General features: G+C 32.3%; 1 protein-coding gene across 1 annotated transcript in view; it reads left to right on the top strand.

Annotated features, from left to right (window-relative positions):
* Positions 1–804: 804 nt before the first annotated feature.
* Positions 805–7741, top strand: part of LOC129227756 (relaxin receptor 1-like) — an 84258-nt gene continuing 77321 nt past the window's right edge. The window contains exon 1 of the mRNA XM_054862359.1: positions 805–851. The gene's annotated coding sequence lies outside the window, so the exon portion shown is untranslated. The remainder of the gene's footprint in view (positions 852–7741) is intronic.

Here is a 7741-nt window from a genome sequence, read left to right as displayed (position 1 = left end):
TATTTTCATGGTTAAAATTTTAACCTTTGCTCCAGTGGATCAACCCTAAACTCCAGTCGGTAGCGTTCATTGTTGACCATTCTTTCGTTTCTTTATTCCCTTGAAACGACATAAAGCATATTTTGCAATATTCACGTGACATTTTATCAACCCATTCTCAAGGGGGAGTGGGATAAAACTTATAACTATATTCAAGAACATGGTTCGTCATTTCTAGTAAGATTTTTTGCTCCAGGAATTTTCCACAAATATATATTTAACTAGAAAATCGCCCGTCAAAGTATGACGGGTGAAAATTGTTTCTACATTTGAACGAAGTCATTGCCTGTTTGGTGATATTTTGATAGTTGAAATTGCACCCCTTACTCCAGTGGATGAACCCTAAACTCCAGTAGGTAGCGTTCATTGTTGACCATTTTTTCGTTTCATCATCACATCATGACACAGTCTTACCAGTAAAGCAGTTAAGTTACCGGATCGAGTTCAGCCTTGTCAGAATAAAACCTTTAACTGCATGTGTTAAACATTACCAAAATATATTCTCAAATTATCATACCGTGGCTCAAGCTTCACTGTTGATGACGTCAGCGTTACTCGATCAATGACTACTATATATATGAGTATAACAAAATAATTTAATCATATAACTCATGCCTAAATTCTGGGATTGTTTATTCCTTTTAAAAATACTCACAGAATCACAAGTTAAATATTCAAGTTAAAAATTAAGTTTAAACTCTCTGAACTATTTCAGTTTTTTTTTTTCTTTTCTTTTACAGATCCCTGTCCCGAAACAGCCTCATTCAATTCGATGCCAAGCAGTTGGACGGTGTTCCGAAGCTAAGTACACTGTGAGTAAACATTTTATTTTTTAAAATACAAACACTGTAAAAACGATTCAGAAACGTTCCTGGAAAATAATAGGCAGCTGATGTGCCTAATTTCTTTCAGTAACATATCTTACAAAATTCAGTAACGTTTTCCTGGAAAATAATAGGCAGCTAATGTGCCTAATTTCTTTCAGTAACATATCTTACAAAATTCAGTAACGTTTTCCTGGAAAATAATAGGCAGCTGATGTGCCTAATTTCTTTCAGTAACATATCTTACAAAATTCAGTAACGTTTTCCTGGAAAATAATAGGCAGCTAATGTGCCTAATTTCTTTCAGTAACATATCTTACAAAATTCAGTAACGTTTTCCTGGAAAATAATAGGCAGCTGATGTGCCTAATTTCTTTCAGTAACATATCTTACAAAATTCAGTAACGTTTTCCTGGAAAATAATAGGCAGCTGATGTGCCTAATTTCTTTCAGTAACATATCTTACAAAATTCAGTAACGTTTTCCGCTAAAATTTAGTAATCTTCCTGAAATTATTCTAGAAACCTCCTGAAATATTCAGAAATCTTCCCGTTTAAAGCCAGACGTGTCTCTGGAGTTTTAGAGTAAACTTAAGTAGGCATAATTTAATAGAGTAACTCCTTCCTACGTTTCCAGGAAAGCTCTAAAAGCACCATTGCAAACAAGGCCATAGCTAAGATAGAATCGCAAGTAAGTCTTAAGAATTTTACTCGCCTGCAATCCTTTCAAAGAATTGCTAATAACTATCAAGAATTTTTCTAGCCTGCAATCCTTGCAGAACTACGTAGTCCACAACCTTTTTCTCGCCTGCAATCCTTGAAAAGCTATTTAGTCCACAGCCTTATTCTCTCCTTTAAAAGCTTAATCAGGCCAGGAGGACCGTATGCGCATGGAAGCCGATACACTTTATTAATGTTCAGTTAATCTTTAAACTGGGAGCTAAAAATATTTTTTCACAACAGGGAGAAATTCGCATTCGTGCGACTAGTAGCAATTCAGAAAACGTTTGACAATGATACTTGATATTTCCAGGAAGTGGATAAAAACCATTGAAATTCCGAAACGTTACACGGAAATATTCAGTAACGTTTCGGAATTATTTTACAGTGAATGCGGTTAAGTAATTACAGGTAGTTTAAAGCACATCGTAAAGGTAAATTATCCGTGCTCGAATGAAATTTTCAAGTAGATTGCTCAAAAGATCAATTTCTATTTTCAACATTATTTGGCTATTTTATGATATTATCTATCATTTTCATTTTGGTTACAGTTTAGTAGAGAAGATAAAGTACTTATCGCTATTGTAAACTTACATTTTTCAATCTTGGCGACATTCTGCATCTGTATGGCAATCCTACTATTTGCGGTTGTGTTTGGTCAAAGTTACTGAGAAACTACTTATTTTGTTTTACCATGCATTATTTTTGAGCAATGACGAATGGGATCGTTCCCGAAATTTTAAAAGTATTTTTTTCTGAGAGAGCATGCTTAAAAACATGGGATATGATCATTTTTTAAATAATTTGTTTAATATTTTTAATTTATTTAATATTTTTAAAAAAATACTTAAATCGGTGAGCTTTCATTGTTTATGTTTCTGCCCGATGACATCACAAATGATGAAATGCCATTCACAGACCAAAATATCTAATTCGCATCTTTACTCACGTGTATTGGCAACGATATGGTTGATAGGAAGCGTAGAACGCAATTATAATTCGCTTCTTGATTATCATAAAGTGGAACCGTGGTACAAAGATGCGCCAAAATGCATCATTTGTGACGTCATCAAGACCACGCCTTGTTTGAAAAATCGTAAATTAAAAAAATTAATTAAAAACAACTGTTGGAAAAGTGAAAACATTTTCTGGGTCTATGTTTTTTTTTTTTTTTTTGCCCATTCTATCAATTTCAGTGACTAAAAGTACTTCAGTGAAAAGTCAGTGACTTTTCACTGAAGGAAACAGCCCCATTGCTAATTTTCCTTATTTGGCCGTTTTTAATGTTCCTATGATTTTTCCGATTTCCATAACAAAGAAAATAAATCTAGTTCGTCGTATATATATATATATATATATATATATATATATATATATATATATATATATATATATATATATATATATATATATATATATATATATATATATATATATATATATATTTAGAGAAACTAATTTTTGCCGCCATGATCACAAATTGCTTTTTGTGTAAATTCTGCTTAACTTAAGCAGATTTTACACAAAAAGCGTTTTTCTTATGTGTAAAATCACGATTTTTTCAGGGTAAATCGCTTTTTTAAACGAACACTTCGATCAACAACACAACCGGAACACCTAGCTGAATACCAAATTTCCAAATCATCATTTAAGATTGATAAGAAATAGAAATACCGTAACGGTATACACTGTAAATAGTATAATCTTTATAATAAGTGTGCGACCGCTAATTGGCCGTAATATCAATATTTTTTTTTTTTTTTTTTGCGAATCCTAATTAATATTTTTATGGATATGCCTCTTATTACCATATCTAAAAAATCACTTGTTATAATTAGTACGGGTGCGAATTTTTCTCCATTTCTATTTCATTCCATTTGTAGAAACAAGAAAGCCAAAAAATATGGTTCTATCACAATTCATAATCGCTAAAAACATAATTTTAATTTAAGACGTCAAATTAAAATAAATGCCAGCGGCTGGATGCTAGATGTTTCTCTTTTCTTTTTGTCTTTCAAATTTTTATATAATTTGTTAGTTTATTGTTTCATTTTAGTTTACTTTTAGACGAAACAAGCAGGCAAAAAAAGGCAAAGAATTCACTTAAAATGAATAAATATCTGCCGAATAATATATTTAAATTACTAAACCACAAAAGAGTCAACTAATCCGACAAATAAAAAGCAACGTTAAAACCTCCAAGAAAAAAATTAAATAATCCATCAAAAAATTGTATCAAACCATTAAAAAGCAACAAAAAGTAAAATTGAGCAGCTAGAGCATATGTGATCTTGCATTTTAGTCCAACGAAACGGTATTGCTCTTGTGGAAATAAATTTAGATTCAAGAATCATTTTTTTAATACTTTATTTTAAACGCTTTTGTTTTAAATTTTATTTTAGACGAAACTTTTTGAAATGTGAAACATATTTACATGTTACCTGCTCAAATTTTGAATGCAGTAAAAAAAAAGCTTTTAAACATTTTAAGCTTTTTCATTTAAAGCTTTTACATTTTTAATGTATGTTTTAAAATATTTGATTTATTAACTAATTTATCTAAGAACGGAAAAAATATCCCTTAAAACATTTTTCTCATTTACGTTCGGAAGTTCGAAGGGCCTAAATTGAATCGAAAAAGAGCTAGAAGCAATTCAAAGTAAGTGGAAATTCATTTTTAATTCATCTCTTGCAAAGATACTTAGAATGAAGTAATTGCTGAGGATAACGTGATGCCATTTCTCGCTTAAAAGTTGAGAGAAAATTCTTGCATTCTCTCTAGCCTACTTTCCAAGTAGAAGTCAAAGGAACAAGAAAAAAGCATGAAAGAAGGCTTAATGCATCTTAAAAATATCGCGAAAAAAAAAAACAAAATCAAAATTAAATTAAATAATTGAATAAATATCGAAAAATTAAAATTTGGAAGTAGGGTATAGAGGTGGGGGGAAATGTCTGTCGGTCTGTCCCTCCCCCCCCCCCATAATAAATAACCCCCTAGTTCTTTTTAGTCTCAAGAACTTATTTATGAAGTAAAAATCAGGCGTTCTGATTTTAAACTCAGAGTCATTGTTTTATTTACTTTCTATGTGGTCCATTGTAAAAAAAAATTACGTAGTTTTAAAGAAGGCTTTAATCCACGTTGGATGACACGTTTCCTTTTTTTCCTCTAGCCCATTAAATAGCCGAGTAATTAAGAGTGTGTGTGTGTGTGTGTGTTTTTTTTTTTTTTTTTTCATTACTGTACCTTTATCTGTGATGACTTCGCCCGCTTTTCAAATGTTAGTATGATTTTTTAGGCTTGACAACTTTTTTTACGTGTAGGTAGAAAGAGAACTGTGTTGAATGAAAGGTTTTATCCCTTATGTTTGATTAGCTTCAGATTGAGTATGATTGACTCTGATTGAATTGAATCTGATTGACTCTGATTGAATTGAATCTGATTGACTCAGATTGAGTATGATTATGATGTAGTCAGTATGATTAGCTTCAGAAGCAATCTTATAAACGAACATTTTAACAGTGGGCACATTCACCCCTTAGAGCAGGAATTTAAATGGAGGGAGCAAGTCCTATCATTGGCTAAGCAAAAGCTTGGGCAACGAGCTCTAGTCACGTGACTCAGCAACGACGAATGCTTGACACGTTTTGGGGACTAGGAAAAGAAACCTGATTTCTTCCAATGTTTTTCTTTAAAATCTATTACGTGACTTGGGGTCTTTCCTTCACGAATGAAAGTCTTCACTGCTTCCATTTTATCTCTTCTCAATGATTCACTCCGTATGTGGCAAAGAAAAGGCCAGTTGATGGTAAATAATGTTCACTGCCTCCATTTTATCTCTTCTCAATGATTCACTCCGTATGTGGCAAAGCCACGACGGTTGATGGTAAATAATGTTCACTGCCTCCATTTTATCTCTTCTCAATGATTCACCCCGTATGTGGCAAAGCCACGCCAGTTGATGGTAAATAATGTTCACTGCCTCCATTTTATCTCTTCTCAATGATTCACCCCGTATGTGGCAAAGCCACGCCGGTTGATGGTAAATAATGTTGCATGCAACTTTTTGGTGACTACTAATTCGGTTATTTGCAATAGATAAAGTTTTGACTTATCGGACGCTAAGCGGCAACCAGAAAGAATTTCAATTCAAAAAGGGTTTCTCTTTCATAACAAACATGTGCTTCATTACATTTTTTTTTTAAATTGCGGAACATTGAGTTTAGTGCAAGTATTGCATACCAGCTCGTGTTCCATGTACGGAAGAATGTAATGCCAATGAATATCAACTAGATATTGGAAACATACAGTAAATTATGTGTTCCTGTCAGCGATAAGAATTGCAAAACTTTCACTTTCAGTTGAGAATCTATCAGAAATTATTAAAGCAATACTGAAAAATTGACAGAAAATTTTACTTTTTGTAAATCCTTTCAAAAATATTCTCTCTTTCTTACAGGATTTCAGCAAATCTTGTCAACCAGTAAATAGAATTATTTTCAGAAATCAGTTTAATTTTTATAAGTTTTTGTAAGTTGAACAATTCGATTGAGAAACACTCAATAGATACTGCGAGATTGGCGTTTATAAGCTAATAGTGGGGTAAATATAAAATAAGCCAGCAGAGCAATATTCAGAAAAGAGTTTCTTTTTTGATGCAAATATAGTTCTGAAAACATGATTTAAAAATATGTTTTTTAATGGTTGCTTTAAGTTAACAGACCTAAATATGTGCCCTTTTTGAGTGAAGAATTATTGAACCCCCTCAGATTCTCACCAGGGATAAAGGGAGACAAATACAATGGGGTTATTTCTTTCAGTCAAAAGTAGTACTTTTAGTCACTGAAATTGATAGAATAAGCAAAAGTAATACCATGACCCAGAAAATACTTTCATTTTCCCAACAGTTATTTTTTTAATATTTTTTTGAAATGCCCGATTTTTCAAACAAGGCGTGGTCTTTATGACGTCACAAATGATGCAATTTGGTGCATCTTTCTACTACGTTTCTACGTTATGATAATCAAGCATCGAATTAAAATTGCGCTCTACGCTTGCTACCAACCATATCGTTGCCAATACATCTGAGTAAAGATGCGAATTAAATATTTTGTTCTGTCAATGGCAACATTGAATGGCATTTCATCGTTTGTAACGTCACAGTACAGAAGTATAAAAAATAAAAGCGCACCGATTTAATTTTTTTTTAAATATTGAAATTAAATAAATTATTTAAAAATGGTCAGATCCTATGTTTTTAAACATGCTCTTTCAGAAAAAAATACTTTTAAAAAATTTTAAACGATCCCATTGTCTACCTGCCGTGGTCAAGGTACCAGTTTTAAGTTTGCTTCCCCAACTAAACTAATGTTCGAATTAAACAAAATTTTGAATAGAAAATGAAAAAATGGTGCTGATCACAAACATGTGATGAAAAAGGGGGATTCTCATTGAAAATTTTAAAGTTGATGCTCGTTTTAATCTGAAGTAGACCCCTTAACCACAATTTACTAACATTTTTTGGGGGAACACATTATTCCTGAAAAAATAACATCTTACACGTGTCTCTAGTGTCAATAGTCTTCGAATACGATCGAGTGTTTCGTTTCTTTTTCTATCACTGTACCTGTTTTACTCTTGCTTCCCCCACTAAACCAATGCTAATCACTCGGTATATATCTAGTATTCGTTTGGTCAACTATTTGCATTTACTTTTTAAGCTCTTTATATATAAGCAACTAATTTCTGTCGTCAGCTGCTGGTGCTGTTTATAAGTACAATTCTGGTGAATCTCTCTCAAAGTTTGTGACAATTTGAAGAGGGACTGGAAAGTTTTAAAAAAGTTTTGTCATTAGAATTTTAAACTGTTACATAAGAACGAGCCTTTACGTAATATTAACTGTCTCAGGGAAGATTTGAGATACTCACTTCCACTTCATATTTCTTCTGAAGTGTGAATTCAAAGGTCGGGCTAACTTGATAGGCTCACCAGATGTCCGGATTTGAAAATTACAATCCAGAACTATTATTTTTTATCAAGTAGGGAAACTTTGCTCTGCTCTGACTTGCTTGCGCAAGAGATGTCTGGTAAGAGATGTCTGGTAAATGAAGTTTTTTCCTTTGCAAATTATAGTTCTGAAAACTTGATTTAAAAATTTGCTT

The sequence above is a fragment of the Uloborus diversus genome, chromosome 8, assembly GCF_026930045.1.
Source record: "Uloborus diversus isolate 005 chromosome 8, Udiv.v.3.1, whole genome shotgun sequence".
Lineage (NCBI taxonomy): Eukaryota > Metazoa > Arthropoda > Arachnida > Araneae > Uloboridae > Uloborus > Uloborus diversus.
This window is presented reverse-complemented; position numbering and strand designations above follow the sequence as displayed.